At 43.0% G+C, this 19,508-nt stretch overlaps 1 protein-coding gene across 2 annotated transcripts in view; it reads left to right on the top strand.

Moving 5' to 3' along the window:
- The window catches only part of LOC111065035 (glycine-rich protein DOT1), an 80,227-nt gene that overhangs the window by 303 nt on the left and 60,416 nt on the right, over nucleotides 1–19,508 (top strand). For both annotated transcript variants that reach the window (XM_022352991.2, XM_022352990.2), the window contains exon 2: nucleotides 2,353–2,359. The gene's annotated coding sequence lies outside the window, so the exon portion shown is untranslated. The remainder of the gene's footprint in view (nucleotides 1–2,352; nucleotides 2,360–19,508) is intronic.

Raw genomic sequence — 19,508 nt, forward strand, 5'->3', positions numbered from 1 at the left:
GAATTGTTAATTATAATTTTTTTTTACTGTGTGTGTGTGCCATTAAATCATCTAGCAGCTAAAAAGAAAGAAAAAAAAACAACAGTGATTAAAACAAAACAAAATAACAAGCACATAAAGTGAATTCCAGCCTGAGATTATTAAGAAATACTCGCGTAATACTCGTTTGCTATTGTTGCCGCTGCTGCTGTCCTCTGGGGATCAATTAAAATATTTACATACATATTTCATCTGCCCCGTCGCCACTTTCTTATACATATGTATATAGTATATCACGTGTGTGCTCGCTCGATCGCCGCGACACTAGTCGTGAGATCGTCATTTGTCTCTCTCTCTCTCTCTCTTTCCCTGTCTCTGTCTGTGGTTTTAATTAGCAAATGATTCGAGTCCAAATGGCAATTTGTTGCCGATTCCATTGATTGACTTCAATTGCCAGGAATTGAAATGTTTTCCACAGCACAAAAATCAACAGTAAAGTGCAATGAATTTTTGTGTGTAGCGAGCGGAAAGATATCTAAAGAGTATCCAAGTTTATGGCCAATTTCAAGCTTATTTCAAGAGTGTAAAAAATGGCATTGAACTTTGGGACACTGAAATTTTGTGGAATTTTTCAAGGGCAATATGTGTATGACATTTGCACTCACTGGAAGTTTCGTGCTACTCCCTTAGATACTGATTGCCTATGGGGAATTCTCAATTTCTACAAGGAATCATTCAACTATCAAATTTGAAACAGACAGTAAAGGAGCCACAAAATCCCAGAGAAGATCATGCCAATGTTCGTGATCATTGAAAATTTCCTCCCATTTTGATTTTTAATCAATAAATCTACCAACGGGCGAGCCGCTCATATAACTGTGCCCTTGGGGGATCAATCGTCGTCGTGAGGCGATAAGGAAGCCGCCGGCGAAACGAAAGACTTCCATTTCGTTTTCTCATTTTGCGCCTTTGTTGGTTTGAATGAATGATTTCTCCTCTCGCCCACTGAGTGTGTTCCAATTTCCTCTGTGATAGAGCGGGCAGGAGGGAGAGAATTTCCCCTTGTGTCGTGCCAAGTGTAACGGTAATGTAATACGGGACATACGAGTGTGTACCACATCATTGGCTTATAATGTATTTTCTTACGCCTTCAATCGAGTGGGGGAGAGTGCAGAAGGAGGTGGATTAGGAGAAGAAAAAAAAAGAAAATACATATCTACATACATGTACATGTATGTATGTATGTACCTGCCCCTCTAGGCATATGGGGCATCGCATCTTGTTCGGCGAACTATAAACATTAAATAACAATAATAACCAGCAACAACAACAAAACAACAACAACAAGAGAAGGAGAAGGAGAGCCAGTCAGAGAGCCAGTCAGTGCCGGCTGAAAGTTGAAGCAGTTTGTCTAAGTGGCTTGGGGGCTTTGTCAAAGCATATAAAATATAATACAATAGAAAGTATATATACATAAACCCCACTCGTAACAACAACAACAACAACAACAACAACAACAGCAACAATAGCAGCGAGAGTACGTCGCAGTTGTTGGCTCCAAAACACGCAACAGTCCGTCAGAATAAAAGTCAGCGCCCCCCACCAGTAAAACCCCCGACAACACCCACAGAACCCTAGATCTAAGCGCCCATACTCCTCCTCCTGCTCGAGCACTACTCCATGGAATCCCTACCGTTCTTCCAACCATCGCGTGTTCCGGCTTCCAAGGACCATGGAGCAGGACCCCTCCCTCTTTCAGAGACTTCAAACAGTGCGGCCCCCGTACGGTCGTCCTATCGTCCGTCGGCGGTCGGCGGTCGAGCCCTAAAACTCAAGCCACAAATACACATATCAACATATGTACATATGTACATACTTATGTATATGCCCCCGTGCCACGATACGTTCCAGAAAACTTCCAGAATAGGTTTTCGAAAAGCCTCTGGCAAGCGTAGAAGTATTCGCGGATTTTTAAAGTCAAAATTTGAAAAGTAAACTTAATTTTTGCATTCACAAAACTCGAATTTTCTTTCAACATTTTATAATGTAAATTACCGGAAAATCTTGTTGAAAATTTCCTTCAATGCTTTCCGCTTTTGTTTTTTTTTGTTTTTTTTTTTCTGGGAGTTTTCCGGAACAACATTGCTGGCGACGCAGGGGCGGACGATAAAGTGCAATTTTTTCTATAACAAAATTTTCTATATTGTATTTTTTGTTGTTTCGTTTTCTTCACGTTTTTTTTTGTGTTTTTGTTTACCGCCCACCGCTGTGCAACGTTCCCGTTCTTGCAACGTACTGTGTCCCGTGCTGCCGTGCTGCCGTTCCTGCAACTGCGTTCGTCTTGCAACACACTCCCCCGTGGATGGAGAGTAGGTCACAGGTCAGTATGTGTTACTATTTAGTCATTCTAACTAACTTTGAAAAGGGGCGTGGAACGTGGGACGGGCTGAAGTCTGATGGGGCAGACCCAGACCTCCCTCCCTTTTCGCGTTGCATATTAATTTGCAGGCGACTTTTGTTGTGTGCCCCGCATTTCATGTGGAAATCTTGAGAGCCTAATGTGCTTATGGCTTCCCCACTCGCGTCGTGTGTGTGGTTTGGCATGTGGCATGTGGCATGCGGCATGGGGCATGAGGCATGCGGCATGAGCCATGGCGGCTGACAAATCAATCTGGGGAAAATGCCTGATGCGGGAAATGCGGCTGGAAAAAGTGGGGAAAAAGTTTTCCATTTTTGGTTTCTGGAATTTTTTTGTTTTCTTTTCCCCCTGCCACGGGGAATTTCCCCTTGAAACTTTTCCTTGACATTTGGGCAATCATTCAGTTGTGGAATTTATAGAGTTATTATAGAGTTACCCGGAAAAGTGGGTTATTGAAGTGGTTTTACAACCCTCTCGAAAAAGGGTAACAAAAGTCCCAAAAAGTTGCATTTATTGGAGGGGGCATTGTAACTCGGATTTGCTGTAAGTTTGAGGGTCTGGCATAAATAGATAAATTTATAAATTCAGCAGATAGAAAATACAGCTAGAATTGAAAAATTTCAAGAAGATTTTTCCCTATGCACTAGGAATAAATTTTAAATGCATTTTTTCTGTTAGAAATTCACAAGCGAAAATAATACAATAGAGAATATAATCTATTCCTTGCCGCCCAGCTCTATCCATTTGCAGCAATTATTGAGCCCCGCAATCCGTCAAAGTCAAAGTCAAAGCCAGCATGAGTGAATGCGAATCTCTGGTGTTGCATGTGGCATGTGGCATGTTTCATGCTGCAGCGCTGAAACTGAAACTCAAATTGAAATTCGAAATTGGCTGGACGACTAAACGAAGACCGAAACGACTAGCGCCATCGATCAAAATCAATTAAATCCTTTTGCCTCTTTGCCTCAAAAATTATATCGTTATTTCGTTATTATGCAAAATGACTCTGGGAAAAACTACAGGGCGGAAAACTTGTTCCATGTTTTGCCAAAAGATAAACTTTCCGTTGCCGCCGCTGCCGCTGCCGCATTCTCTCGTATAAGTAATTTCCAATGAAACTAATTTATTTTCGATTATAACTCAACTCGACTCGACTCCGCTCCACGCAAATTATTTGCAACTTTTATGCGATGCGTCGAAGGGGAGGAAAAGCCGAAGCGCCCTCCCCCCCCCACATTTGGGGGAAAAGTTTTTCCCCGCGATTCCGAAACAATTAGCTCCGATTGAAAGTTATGCCACGAGAACACAGAGATAATTGTCGCTGAAGTGAAGTTTTATTTGTGGCTGATGACCTTGACGACCCACTCCCTTGAAAGATTCGCCTCAGATTTGGGTTTCGGTTGCAGCGTTTAAACGTATTTTAAATAATGCAACATATGGAAAAAATGTTGCCCCAGAAGCGCCGTCAGGGGCAGGACAGGGAATTTGTCAAGGGAAAAGAAAAAGGCCCACAAAAGAAAATGGGGAGGGGGAAATGCATGAGAAATCGGCAGAGCGACAACGAACAACAAGACAGAGGAGAAGAGAGAAGAAGCAACAGAGAACCAAAACCATGAGCGGAATTGAGGATACCTTTGGAGGATACCCTTGCAGATCCATTTATAACTCTATGCAAAGCTTCCTTCTGTAGGCCAAAAATATTATTCCTCTTCGTAGTCATTTTGTAGCAGAAGAAAAAAAAAATCAAATTAAAGATCTGCAAATACAAACAGGACTTTGTAAAATTCTATACGTAGACATTTCCATAACCCCCGCTCCGCCCCGACTGGAAAGGGTATTTGGGGGCGAAAAACAAAAGCTCAGAGCGCACTTTCTGGTTGCTGCGACTGCGACTGCAACTGCGACGACTGTCAAGCCAAATGCACAGAGACAAAGGCCACAAAAGGGGTGGTAAACGGAGAGCTGAGAGCTGAGGAGATGCAGGGGCGGAGGGGACAGTGCAACGGTTGAGGTGGAAATGTTGCAAGCCATGTTGCACGTTTGGACCAAAAGCAAGAAAAAAAAAAAGACAAACAGAAAATGCTCGACTTCATGAGTCGACCTTTTTAATATCTCACCCTTTGATGATTTTTTAAAAAGTGAGAAAATAAAATAAATTTTAGAATGGATAACATTATACATTACTACACATTATAAGCGCAGAAAATGACTTCAAGTTATACCTCAAAACTAGTAGAGTAATACGTGAAAATACCAAACTAATTCTAGACAAAAAGTGGGATAAAACGTACAAGAAAAATGACAAGAAAATACGGCAGAAACAGAAGACAGAATAAATATTGTGTGTGTTTGAAGAAATCAAAAAATATTCGAGTATATGCCCATCTTTGGTATACCCAGCATCCATTTTCATTCCAGCCACGACACTTGTGTGTTGTGTTCCCCAGTGTGGGGGGCAGTGTAGCATTGTGGCAGCGTGGCGGTGCGGCAGTGTGGCAACAGCCGTGGCATTTGTTGTGTTGCGGTCTTTTTGGGGCCAAAAACAACATTTTGGTAACAATGCGCCTGACAATATTTTCAAGGTCCTACCCAGAACTGCGGCAGGGACTAAATCATAAGCAAAAAGTAGAAGAACTGCGGGTCGGATGGGGACGGGGGCAAAATCTGTGAACCGAAAAGGAAATCCTTGGCAAGAAAGAAAGGATCTAGAGAGAGAGAGATAGAGAGGTGGAGGGACAGAGACAAATCTTGTGGTCTGCTGCTCAAGGACTGCCCCGTATTCCTTTTTTTTTTTTGGGAAATAGAAACGTAAACTGATCAAACAAGACAAAACTGAAACTAAATCAAAGGCAAAGCCAAAGCCAAAGCAAAAGTCTGGCAAATTAAATAATCAAAAACAATTGTTGAAGTGCTTCTGGGTGGACGGAAGGCAGATGAAGGCACAATTGGATTACGTGTAGATTGGTTAAGAAGCCGCAAGCTGTGTGTGGCAAGATACAGCAAGAACAGAGGCGAATCACAGACAAAGGCAGCCAGACCAAACTACTCGTACAATATTCGTACATCTACATATTTATTTGTACGAACAGATAGTGGACTGCGACTGCTGCTCTGACCCTAAAGGTTATCTATTATCAGCAGTCGCCTCGACGCAACAGCACCTCTTTACCTCTCTCTCCCACTCTCTCTAGTCAACGTTTTCCGCTCATTATTGTAGAGATTTTTATATATTTTTTGTGTCAAGCGTATGTATGTCAGAGAAGTTCACCAGAGGGAGAATCGAGAGAATAAGATCCATACATTATGTATGATTGATGTACAACGATTCGTATAATTATAAAAAGATTTTCGTTTTCGAGAACGTTAAAACGCAAAAAGCCTAATAATACGAGTATTTGTGGGATTTTTTACCGCTGGGAATTCTATAGAATTTGTTGCGCATTAGAATTATGAATGGGAAATGAATTTAAAAATTGTGAATAACAACATCATTTAATGAGTGCTTTGAGAGGTTTTAAAAGTGTTGATATTTTCACTTGGAAGGGGATTTCCACTGCTGCTTCGTCTGTAGAGATCTTTAATTAAATTACATTTTTATTCTGAGAAAATACACAAAAAAAATACTTGCTAGAGATCTTTATAAAATAGCCTCTGTTTTATATATATACAAGATATATGTCTACATGTGTTTGTACATACTATACGTATATTAATTCTGCAAAAATAACGTGCCTCTATATTCTCTTTGCGGCGGGGGGAGGCTCTCTCCGTTGAAGCTGTTTCTAAGATAATTGTGACAGTAGAACGAAAAAGAGAGCATCCTCTCTTTCATCTGGTTTGCCTGCTCCGATGATATCTGCTCCAACCATCCCAGCTCATCAATCTCCATCGAAATCTAACAATTAAATGCCTGTCAGAAATGGTGGAAAGGAAGCCCCGCAGACAAATGCGCACAACTTTTGTTGCATTTTTTGCACTTTTTTCCTTCAGTTTGCCAGACAGAAATTTCACAAGCTTTTCAAATATCCTTTTGCTGACAGGATAGGATACGACAGGACAGCACAGGACAGGACAGGAAAGGAAAGGACTTTTGTTTGTTTATCTGAAAACTATTTGCTTTAAATTTTTCAGCCTCCTTCTCTCACTCGATTTCCCACTCGATTTCTGTCTTGACCTCTGGATTATATTTAAATATTTGATAAAAGAAGGAAACAGCAGATAAAAATGAAAATTGTTTGAATGATTTGACGCTTGACTTTTCATTTAACAATTGACTTGAGATTTTTGTGCATTTGGGACTGAGGTTGCGTGGAGGGGAGAGGTCATTGAGTGGCCTTGCAAATCCATTTTGGTTAGAAGAGTTTTCCCTCTTTCGATGGTGGGAACTTTAGCGGGGCATGAAAATGCTGCTGAATCAGGTAGGGGTGGAGGGGAGGGGAGTGGAGTGGAGAGGGGAGTGTATCTTAATGTTGAGAAGTGCCTTACACTTTGTAAATATTTGTGAAAAATACACTCTCCGCTCAAACAAAGCAAAAATCCTAATGTTATCTGAGCAGCTTACACACACACAAGCCGCCACCCCCCGCACCCCGCTCGACCGTAACACCAATCCCCTCCAAGTGGCTTCCAATTTCATTGCTAATGCGAAAACTATCGACAGATTCTCTCGCACTGGCTCTGGTCCGTCGTTCCATGCATACAGCTATCCAGCTATCCCATCCCTCCAATATCTAGCTATCTACAATCTGTCTGTCCATCTGTCCATCCGTCAGTGCTGACTCCAACTGTAACTGTAACTGTAACTGCTACTTCGTACTCTCGTACTCTCGTACTCTCGCACTCCTATCAGGGGCTCCTATCTACCCACCCCTTCACCATCCTGCTTTGACTGGGATGTTGTTTTCTACACTCTAAAAAATATAAATAAATAAAATATAAAATTAAATATAAATAAATAAAATATAAATAAATAAAATATAAAATTAAATAAAAATAAATTTATATACATATATATTTATATTTAAATTATCTAAATTTATGAATTTCCTTTTTTGTGGCACCAAATTTTGACCAAATTTTCATAAATGTTTTTTTTGGTAATTTTTTGCAAGTGTAAAAATCTGTAAACGAATCAAAATTGAAACCATAAGCAAACGGTGGCTGCATGGTGAGAGAGAGGGGGGCTGGAGGGGATTCGAATTGGTTTCGATTGAAATGAATTGGATTGAAAAGCGGAACGGAGGACGGGACGGGACAGGACAGGACGGGACTGTACTCTCGCTTAAGCTGCCAGAGTTGTCGTCCAAACCAAAGTTGACATGACATATTCCGCTGCTGCTGCGAAAGTCGAGCCGTACAGAGAGAGCGAGAGAAAGAGATTTAAAAATCAGAAATCAAAAGGAGAAAAAGAAACAGAAACAGGAGCTGCAGCAGCAGCAGCAGCAGCAGCAGCAGGAATCAGGAGATGTTGCAGATGGCATCAAAGGCTAAAGCTAAAAGCTAAAGCCAAAGCGCTGCCAGGGTTACAGTTACAGTTGCAGTTACAGTTAGAGAGGGGCTACAGCAACAGCAACAGCAACACTGCCGCCAATTCAATTGTCACATCCGTTTATACTGCTGCTGTTTGGCAGCAGCCATGAGAGTTAGACACCGGAGAAGACAAAGACAAAGAGGATGACAAAGGGAGACGCAGGAAGATGCGAGGAGAGACACAGAGAAGGCCGCAGGGAGAGAGAAAGCGAACATTTCAAGGTTAGCTTTTGGTGGCCCTCCCCCCCGGATCCTCATGGGTTTTTTTTTTGTGTGTTGTGTGTGTGTGTGTGTGTGTGTGTGTGTGGAGTGAATCCTGTGCCAGCGACAGGCGCTCGAAGTGGGGCCGGACGGTGAACAGAGCAGTGGCAAGTCCCTGCTAGCAAATGGCGAATGAAATTCTAAATTCCAAAATTTATGGATAGCTAATTTCATGAAGAAACTCCTTTAGTTATCCCGCCCATACCGCCCACCCACCACCCTAACCACCCCCGTAGGTTTTTCCTGAAGCCGTAAATCTGTGAAAACTTGTGCGAAATTTCACTCGTGAAACTTTTTGATTTTTGCTCTGAAATTTTTGCTATTGCAATACGAAAGCTGAACCGCAGTCTGCCCCCCGCCCTCGCATCATGCTGACGAGCGAGCAGGAGCGAGCAGGAGGAGTGGGTTCGTCTCGTGTGTCGCGGTTTTTGTGGCGCCCTTGAGACAGTGCCTCCCACCACCCATCCATAGGAAAACACACACCGCCAGTGCAGCAGCAGCAACACGTCTAGCAGGAGGTGCAGCCACGCTAGAAGCAAAGGAAAAGAGAAACAGAAACCGAGACAGAGACCGAGACCGAGACCAGAACCAAACAACGAAGCAAATCGAGAGGGAGTCTTTCGTTTGATACCCTCGAAAATCGATGGAAGAACCAAAAACTAATATGGAAATCTTCTGAGGGAGGAGAAGTCTCACTGTAACGGAGGCATCGAATGATCACTGTATGAAAAAGAAATGTTAGCTGTTGGATCAAGAATATGCTTTATCGTTGGATGAGCCTTTGCCTATTCCGCTGGAGAGCCAAATGTCTGATGCCTCTTAAACGCTTTCGAGGGGACGCCTCTGGGTGGTTGGGGCAAATTAAAAGAGCATAAAACGATGCCAGAGAGGAGTGTGGCAGCTACCATCGTGTTGCAGGGATCTGCTGAGTGTAAAGGATATGTGGCAGCGGTGGTAATGTTTTCCATAAATATTAAGGCATTTGCAAAGCTGCATTAGCTGTTGCATACAACGGCGTGGCATAAATCAAATCAAATCAAGCAGCAACGACAGGGAATTGCTGTGGAAATTGCAGTGGAAAAAAAGGGTAGGAGGGGGGGAGGGAATAGGGTGCTCCACTTAATTGGAGAATAGTTGAAAGGAAGAGCACTTTCATGCCTCAGAGAGCTTTCCATTGCAATGAATATTCCTTCATCTAAATGTGAAATAAATTGCTCAATAAATTATTTAAAAGAATTCCAAGAACATTTCGATTTCTTTTTCGCCTCTTGCCCCCTTTCCTTCGTCTTTTTTCATGCTCTCTTATAATTTATGATTTAATTATAAAAAAAAAATAGTCACCTATTCCGTTGCCGAAGGTCCCCTCTCTGACAGTGGAGACTTCTCCTGCTGCAAGAGATTTCCAAGCCAATCCGTATACCCCATTCCGCTGCTCTTCCCAGCCGTCCCCTGCTCCATTACAGTGGAGACTCTTACTCTTGGAGGACCTCTCCCTTTTTCCTCTCTCTCTCTCTCTGTTTTACACAAAAGGAAAAGCAATTGAAAAGCGCATTTTGATTTATGAAAATTAAAAGCCCCCCAAAAGTTTAACACAACTCGAAAAAATTTGTAGAAAGGTCTTTCTCTCTCTCAATGGATTCTACCAACCCCCCTCCCCACTCTCTTTTTTTCTCTCACTGTTCTCACACCTTTGGAGTTCCAAAGTTGTGTGTGGGTTGTTTTTTTTTTTTTTGAAAACTTTTTCAAGTATCGTCTGAGAGGAGTCCGCGACGGAGTCAACCGCATTCGCTGTCGTTCCATTGTTAATCGCCAGAGAATTAATATCCTACATATTTATGTACATCGTACACATAAACATATAAAGAAAGTTTGGATGTATTTCAATCATAAATTATATTTATAACAGAGAAAAATATACATACATATATTTTCAGGGCCAAAAATATACTTTCCCTCTCAGCGTGTTGTGGGGGGGTGGGATTTTTTCTTTCTTTTGCCCATTTACACGTCATTTACACTTCGTCTAACGGCACTTAGTGGCCCAAAGAGTGAGAGTGGGAGAGTGTGGTGGCATGGGGGTTGGGGGAACGTAATATCCGGAACGTAGGGCCGTGGGGTGGGGTGGGGTGCGGCAAAACAAATTGATGTCGCTGATGATGCTGATTATACACGCGTTGCGTCCTCTCCTCTCCTCTCCACACTTCACTTCCACCCTTCTTCCGTTTTTGTCCCACTCCTGCCACCTCCTCCTCTCGCTTCGGATTCCTTTCGGGTTATTAAACTTTATTGTTGTTGCCGCTGTAAGGAAATGGTGGGCGGGGACTGTCGGTCGGCCTTTATCGCTACTTTGGAAATCGCAAATCATTTATTATGAAATATTTTTGTATCACATTTTTGATGGATTTAATAGGCCCGATGGCGGATACACAGCACAACATATTGTATGCACAACATATCGATTGACAGACGAATATATATCCCATAGGGAGAGAGTACGTATATATCCCACCGCCCCAGCTCACGGTGGAAGTACTCGGTAATCATCTAGATAAAAATCTAGAATAATTTTCGTGTGATTTAAATCCGGACTGGATTTCTGTAGAACTGGAAACAGAAAAAAAGGGCTGCGATCCTCTGATTAAAATTGCGACTCAGGCGGGGATGGCAGGGATCGTTACAGCAGAGCAATTCCTATATCAATTTTCCAATGTTTTCGCTACTGTTTTCTACTTTAATTATTTTTACTGATTTTTTGCTGTATGGATTGGCTGTGGAATTAATTTGCTGGAAACAACTCTAATGATGACGATGATGGACGGTGATGGAAATGGTTGGAATGGTGTGTGTGTGTGTGTGTGTGTGTGTGTGCAAAATGTATACATACATAAATCTATGATACGTGTGTGTATGTCTCTCTGTCTGTGTGTGTGTGTGTGTGTGTGTGTGCGAAAAAGTTGACAAATGGCATTTGTACTCGACGCTGCAGCCGGTTGCTGTTGCTGCTGCTGTTTGATGCAAGAAAATGTTGACGCTGCTGCAAGCTCTGGGGTGTGTGTGTGTGTGTGTGTGTGTGTGTGTGTGTGGATCGAAATGAAACGAAACGAATCGCATCCCCCCCACTCGTGTTGCATCGTGTGTTAAAACCACAATTGAGCATAAATTTATATTTAATTATGAATAAATTTTGCAAGCGCATTAAATTTCACAATTTTCAACTCATCAGCGAAAGTCCAGAGACATGAAAAATGCCTCTCTCTCTCTCTCTCTTTGGCAAGAGGCAAATACTCGCCATTCTTGGCCCAACTAAGAGAATGCCCTGGAAAAGAAGACAGGCTGAAGAATGGACATTGTTTGGGTTCTCTTAACAATTGGCACTGGAAAAGGTTAAAAAAGGCAATGGGAATGATTGTATCCTGGAAAAAAGAGAAGAAAAAAAGTGGTATGCTGGAAAGAAAAGAAAAAGGAATGATGGAATGCTGGAAATAAAATACAATTTTGGATGCCTGTGTCTTGGACTCATTCTGTGGCTATCAAAAAGTCATTGAGGCAGAGAACATCCAGAGATAAAACAGGAGATAAGCAAATTTGAGCTGTGTATCGTTCAAATTGGGGTATGCCACAAAGCTTTGAATTCCGATTAAAGTCGGAATTATATATAATTATATGTAAAAATGATAAAGCGCTGGAGTTTATGGTATCCGAAGGCTGTTTATATCCTTAATGGGGGGGATACCCTGTATTCTGTTACAATGGCCGTAATGATGACCCTGCGGCAGGAGGCAGCATCGCATTGCATTGCAGCAGGCAGGGTGGATGGACAGTAAATCAAGAGATAAATATGCACACACACACACAGATACGAAGCACACACACACAAACGAGAGACAGAGAGATAAAGATATAAATATATATCTGTATATATCGTAGATATGTGCACGAGAGCACATGTATATGGATTGTATGGATTGCAGTCCATGAATATCGTATGGACATCGCATATCCCCTTGGGGGGTTCCCCACAATTCCCGTTAAATGCACTGCGAAATTTATTTATGATGCGGCATGTGGCAGTGGCAACAGCAGGCCATGCAGCGAAATAATAAACGACTTGTGTTCGCCACACAACCCACCCTCACCCCCACCCTCACCCCCACCCTCACCCGGACCCCTGCAGAGGTCAAAGGTTGGAGTGTCGCTTGGTCGGCGGGGGGCGGCCGGGTGTCGTTCGACTCTGCGCGTCAGCAGATCCACATTTAATTGCTCATCAAAATTAACTTTAATTTAGTTTTAATTGGCAAAACATTTGGGCACTGCCACACAATTTCTGTTTCCACTCGAATGAGCAACAATTTGTCTCTCGTTTGTCAAGTTTTTCATTTTGTGTTTAGCTTTTTGGCTTTTGCGGAATAAATCAATGGGAAATAAATCATTATTTTATGGCCATTTGTCAGATAATTTCAATTGATAGGAGCAGAGAGAGAGTGGGGGCGAGAATGACATAGAGATATGGAGGGTGGGGGATCCATGGGAACACTATGGACTATCTTATGGAGGGTGGGGGATCCGTGGGAAAACTATGGACCATCTTTTTGGATAATAGAAAAAATACAGAAAAATATGCAAATATCTTTGAAAATTATAAATATGATTGGCGAAATATTTGTATTATTTTTTGTTTAATTTTCTCAATCGATGGAGCTAGTTTTTAAAGGAAACTTGCACAATTATGGGGGTTAATTCAATTTTACTGCACACCAATTAACATATGTACATATGTATGTAGGTATTTTCCAGCATCTGTTTATCGATTTCCAGTTTTCTGGAAATACCAGTAACAGTTTGTTTTCCCATTTGGACATACATTACCTATCAACATCTGGTTTCCCACATGGTTTATTTTTTTTCTATGCAAGCTCTCGTTGATGTTTCAAGTGCCACAAACAAGCTGCAATTAGCTTCACAGCCTTGCGGCAGCCACAATTTGCAAGATACAAAACATAGAATGAGAGCGAATAAAATCTAAGGAACAGTCATCTAAAAGTTGATCCTTCAACAAGGTACCACGCCCCGTTGAACGCCTCTTCAGTGCCAATTATTTGCAGAAATAAAAACAAATTTAGCTCCTTGTTTTGCCTCCAATGTCGCCTTCTCTTACGCGTGTACTCCTTGCTTTCCAGGGTATTCCCACAGTTGAGCGTAGATTGTGTTGGGCAGCGGACGAGGGGGAGAGAAGAGCCCTTGAAGGGGGTGATGTGGTGGTGGGTTGGAAGGCTTTTAGCCAGATTAAATATCCTTCATAAATATCCTTTTGTTTTTCTGCTTTCGGTTTTTGAATTCAAAATTCCAAATGCAAATGTCTCCAAAAATGCGAAATTTGTGGGCTGCAAAAATGATGTAAAATTGTTCCAGGCTAGTGAGTGGCGGGAGAGGGGTTGTGAAGAGAAGAGAGGGAGGTGGAGAGGGAAAGATCGCTGTGCGGAGCGGCGAACATATTTGTTGGTTGTTTTCCCCCATTTTGTTTGTTGTTTTCTATTGGAGGAGGAGAAGGCTTTTAAACACATGGCCTCTCCTCTTTTTGTGTCACGGTGTGTGTGGCGTGGCACGGTTTGGTTTTTAGAGCCACATGACACATGGCGGCAGCGGCAGTGGCAGTGGCAGTGGTAACGGCGGCGGTGGCATAAATCTTGCAACGCGGCGCGTATGGCAAATGAATGCGCCAATAACTCAATGAAAACAAAAGCAAAAATAAGGGAAAGAATAAAGGAAAAAGAGGAGCAGAAAGCAGGGGAGAAATGAGAGGATAAAAGCGGAGAATGGAGAGTCCAGAGGAGCAGCAAGAGAGACAGATGGAGATAGCAGCAGAGAGGAGGAGAGCTCAAGGGGAAAGTCGCAACCAATATGGCGTCCATGCTGATGCATGCTACATGCTGCATGCTGCGGCATCCACTGCTGCTGCTGTTGCTGCTGTTGCTGCATGCTGCTACTTCCGGCGGCCATCGCTGAATGTCTGACAATTGACTTCCGTTTTAAATTTTGCACAACTTCCGGTCTGCCATTCCTTCTGCCACCTCCTGTCCCTCCCTTATAGTCCCCTTATTACCACAGAAAAAACATGACAGAAGCAGGAGCAGCAGCAGCAGCAGCAGCAAAACAGAGGCAACATTTCTTTTGGGAGGTTTGCGGCCACACTTGATGGAATGTTTGGAATTTGGCTGGAAAAAAACGAAACGAGAGGCAGAATACTCCGAGGGCAGGGGGCAGGAGGAGATGCAGCAGGAGGATGCCGAAGGAAGGCAGAAGAAGCCGCGCGTCCTTGACAAAGGTGCCACACAAATATGACAAAATGGCTGCCAGGACGCGGCCCAGGCAGGGCAGCAACTCAATGGAGCGACCAAACGGAGGCGCCAAACAGCAAAAGCAAACAACAAACAGCAGCACCAGCGGCACTCATTGCATGCGGCATGTGGCACGCCGAGAGAGAGAGAGAGGGAAAGAAGTAGTTGGAGGATCCTACATATGGATTTCCTATGATCTCCTGAGATAGGAGTCGTGTCGTGCCTGCAATTTAATTAGTAATCAAAGCAACCGATGTGCGCTGTCGCATGACAACTACATTTGAAACTTTCCGATTTTTAAAGGGTATCCAGAGGCCTTGCTTGATGTTTTTGTTGGCGTTCGTTTCTTGTTTTGTTGAAAAAACAAAAGCGCGCCAAATGCAAACAATGAGAAAATGTCAGCAGAAGGAGGCAGGCAGCAGTGGCAGCAGTGGCAACGGTGGCAACGGTGGCAGGCAGCAGTGGCTGTGGCAGAGGTCGCCAAGTGTCGACAGACAAACAGAGAGACAGTGAGAGAAAGCGGTAGGAACAGGGAGGCAGAGAGAGAGAGAGAGAGAAACAGAGAGAGAGAGAGAAAGAGAAAGCCCCGAAAAAAGTGACAAAACAAGTCATTGCTGCCCCGTACACTTCCTCTCCCCCCTTCGAGCACACTTGCATCCTCCTCTCTGACTCCCACCCCCTCGTCTCACAATGAGGTCGCCGCCGCAGCGTTGCCATATTTTTCGGTGGTGTCGTCGTCTTTTTTGGGTGGGTTTTTTCTTTTTTTTTTGTGTAATGTTATTTGCACTCGCCTCGCGCGCTCCACTTGAAATACATTGTGCAGCAGGCAGAAGCAGCAGCAGCAGAAGCAGCGGCAGCAGCCAATGCTGACCCCTGACCCCTGCAGAAGGAGAAGAGAATCGTGTCACCAGAAAGGAAGAAGAGCCACAGGGCGACAGAAGGACAGTCGAAAGACACGACAGCGTTGACTAATATGCGCCTAGATTTGATGTTTTTTTTGTTTTGTTGTTTGGCCAAAAGCGAACGAAACGAAACGAAACGAAAAGAATAAGAGTGCCACAGAAGTCTTTAATACCCTCTAGTTCTGGATAGATAATTAGGCACATAGCTATCGGCGGGGTATAGTTAGATATCGGGGGATCTAGCCACAGACAAAACATTTTCTTACGCTCAAAAGTAGGCAATAATTTTAGCATGAGAGATTTATTTAAGATTAAATGATTATTATTGTTAACTATGGGAAAGCTTTAAACATGAAAAGAAGCCACAGAGATCATGGAGCATCATTGCAGCAGAGGGTCCATGACATCTCCAGATATTGATCTGTTTATCTTGAATCGCAAAGTTCATCTCAATTTTCCACCTGAGAAACGATAGAGTACCCTCTTTTTTGCACTTGTAAATGAAATTGCGGCTCTGAAAAACTCTCTTCTTCCAAGGAGAAAATGGAAAAACTTTATTGTGTGACCCCTTTCGCAGCAGAAGCAGCGGCAGCAGCAACAGAAGCGGCAGCGGCAGATAGAGGGCAAGGAGAGAGGAAAAGCGCAACGAGGAAAAGTGGGTTAGGCCATGGGAAATTGCATCCTGCAGGCAGGCAGGCAAGCAGGAGGCAGCCACCCTCCTGATTTATGCTTTGACCTTTTCCGCAGGCAGGAAAATCTTCCCCCGCCTGCCGCTCTCTCTCTCTCTCTCTCTATCTCTCCTTTGCTCATGCTTTTTTCCTCTTTTACTCATATTTTTTTTTGTTTTTGTGAGCTTAATTAGCGAAGAGACTTTTAGTCGTCGTCTGCAAATGGCATTAGTGGGTTAATTAGGGGAAAACACACACACACACACACATACATACATACATATAGCCGCAGTTATCAATGTGTGTCAGCAGTGTCCCCTAATGAGCCTTTTGGTGGGCTGGAGGAGCAGGAGGACACTTTCCTTTTTTTTTCACTTGATTTTTCTTAGATTTTTAGCTTTGTTTTGATTTTGATTAATTGAAGGACTCTCTCTATCGCTGCTCAGGACAAAACATCCAATTAATTAATTTGATTGCAAATTCACACACAGACACACACACACACACGCACGCACATGAGAGAGTGAGAGGTAGGAGAGCGATGGATGGATGGATTTACGCATGGCTAGGGCTATCGATCTTTGGGTGGCAGGCATTAATATGAGCGTCCCAAAAATCATTGCCTACTTCTGGGCTGCATTCCCCAATGGAAGTGCTTCAGAATTTATTGCCTACTTTCGAGGGGCATGGGCTTGCCACAATTAAATGAGCAAAATTCTTGGTAAATTCTTCAGAAATAATTAAAAATACTTTTCGAATGAAAATACATTTTCAAATGAATATGAAATTCTCAGAAACTATCAAATATTTATTGTATTATTATTAAATGCAGAATCGTTGAGCACAACAATTGAAGAAAAAAATCGTTTAATATTTATTCAGAGCCCAAAAAAAGGCAAAATGTAATTAAATGTTGCAAAGGAAAGTTGCATTCTTGTTCTCTCTTTTCGGTGTGCATATAAATATGTGATCCAGGGTCGGAAAAATTTTAATTAAATAAACACTTGTCAGTTTCTATTTTGGGGTTTCTATTGTGCCACTAAATTTGATTCCACTGAAAGATTGTGAAACGAGAAAGAAGGAAAAGAATGGCTACAACATTTATGGAAAATACTTTTGCAAGGGATCTATAATAATTCGCAAAAAATACATGTGTCCATTGTGGCATAAAGACTAGAAATAGAGAGACTTGCCCCTCAAACGGAATGAATGAATGAATGAAATGAAAACTATGATGATGATGTTGATGATGAAAAAATATCTAAAGGACTTACGCCTGAACAAAAACACTGTGTGTTTTGTGCTGATTACAAAAAAAAAAAGGAACGACAAAAGTACGAAACTACTAGACAGAGAGAGAGTGAGAGAGAGAGAGAGATGATGCTCTTGTTTCGACACACAAATATGTGCCAGAATGTCACCAGAGGACGAAGGACGCCAGAGATGGGTTTTGGCCAAAAATTTACCTAAAATTCGGCAAGAGCTTCGCATAACAATGCAGTTTATCAAAACAGATGCAGCAGAGTGCGGCAAGAGGAGAGTGCAGAGTAGAGAGGCGAGAAGCGAGAGACAAGAGGCGGAGGCTTCTCTTGTGTGTGTGTGTGTGTGTGTGTGTGTGTGTGTGTGCTGCATGTGCGAATATCTGGGTTATCCCACATTTCAGGGAGGCACTCACCTGTCCAGCTCCTCCTACTGCATGGCCATGGGGAGGGCCAGTGCCAATAAAATTAAAATATTTTCGACATAAATCAAACGTTCAAATTGGGCCAAGCGACAAACAAATGAGTTGACAATAAACGACTGCTGTCCAGGCACTTGGCCACACGATGCATCCAATGCCATCCAATGCCACATGCCCTGTAAAATGGAATGGGTAGAGCAAAGGGGTATTTACGGACTAAGGAAACATTGATGTTTGCAAGGATTAACCGGGAATCTTCTTCATTTTGTGCAACGTTTTAATGGGCCATCAGTGATCGGTGTCTTTTCACTTATGTTTGCATTTGTGCAGGGACTTAACGAAGCTTTTCCAGGTATTTTTCAACTACTTTCAAGTACTGCTCTGCAATGGGTATTCGCATTCCCTTAGTCGAGCTGTAGCTTGGCTTCTTGTGCCATGGAAACAAATCCCATTTCATTGTTGATTTGGATATTTTTTTTCTAATGGGTGGAGGGGTCTGGTCTGGTTATCGCTCCTCTGTCCCTGACACCCGTGACAGTTTGCTCTGGCGTTGGGAAATTGAAAATTGATATGGCATCCATCGGTTCGTTGGGGCTGGTGCTGGCGTTGGTGCTGGTGCTGGTGTTGGTTCGCTTTGTTGGCTGTTATCGTCAGGCGCGTCTGTGTCGCGTTTTTAAAACATTACCATGCACTTATAGTCGCTGCAGAAGGAGCAGGCGATGGACCAAGAGGAGCATGAGGAGTAGCAGAAGGAGCAGCAGTAGCAGCAGTAGCAGCAGCAGCAGGACCAAGAGAAGCAGTAGCATGAGCCCTAAACGAGCGCAAATAGTAATGACAATGGCAGACGACAGCAATGGGCACTCACTCGCTCGCTACAGTGGGATCAATTGCAACTTGAAGTGCATCTCATTGAAAAGGAAATTCAAATCGAATCGAATCGACTCGAATGAAATGAAATGAAATGCATCGGATGTTGCACACTCTCGTACTCGTACTCGTAACAGCTGCAGTTGCAGTAACCGTAACCGCACTGCTGCGATAATCCCTGTTGGCATTTGTGGCTTTTGTTCAAAGCTCAAATATCAAATGAATATGGCATACGGAATACGGAATTGCGAATGCGGTGAATGCGTGGATACCTCCCCCCCGGCATGGCGGGGCGGGGGGAGAGATACCCCATGCGAAGAGTGAGCGGATATAATGGAATAATTAATGTAAATCGGAATCAGGTTCAGACAAAAGAGCGCGCCCTTCTGGGATGTGTCCTGTCACCTGAGTACCCTATGGATCACACAAGAGGAGCAGAAATATTTGCGATATTTACTTTTAAATTTCTCTTTTATTTTCTGGTCTATCCTTTGTATTTTTCTGGTGCTTTCTAGCATATGTATATTTATGGTGATTTCTGTTTTTATTTGGAATATTTTTCAGATATTTTTCTGATCACTCTCTAGAGTGATCCTCCATGGCAATGTATCACTGATGTATCCTCCTATAGCATTATTGGGCTTCAGTACGCTCTCTCCCTCCTGGACACGTGATGTCTTTGCATTTGTTGCATTTATCGTGGGCTCTAGCCCATTGTATGGTTAATGCAATCAAATGTTGGTCGCCATGCCCCACTCCTGCCCGGCATTTATCCTCCCTTCTCTACTCTACTCTCCCCTGCCTGGCTCTCCCCGCCACTTTACTCCTCCTCTCACTGCCACTTCCCTGCACATCCCTTTCTATCCA

This window comes from Drosophila obscura, unplaced genomic scaffold (assembly GCF_018151105.1).
Source record: "Drosophila obscura isolate BZ-5 IFL unplaced genomic scaffold, ASM1815110v1 contig_73, whole genome shotgun sequence".
Taxonomy (NCBI): Eukaryota; Metazoa; Arthropoda; class Insecta; order Diptera; family Drosophilidae; genus Drosophila; species Drosophila obscura.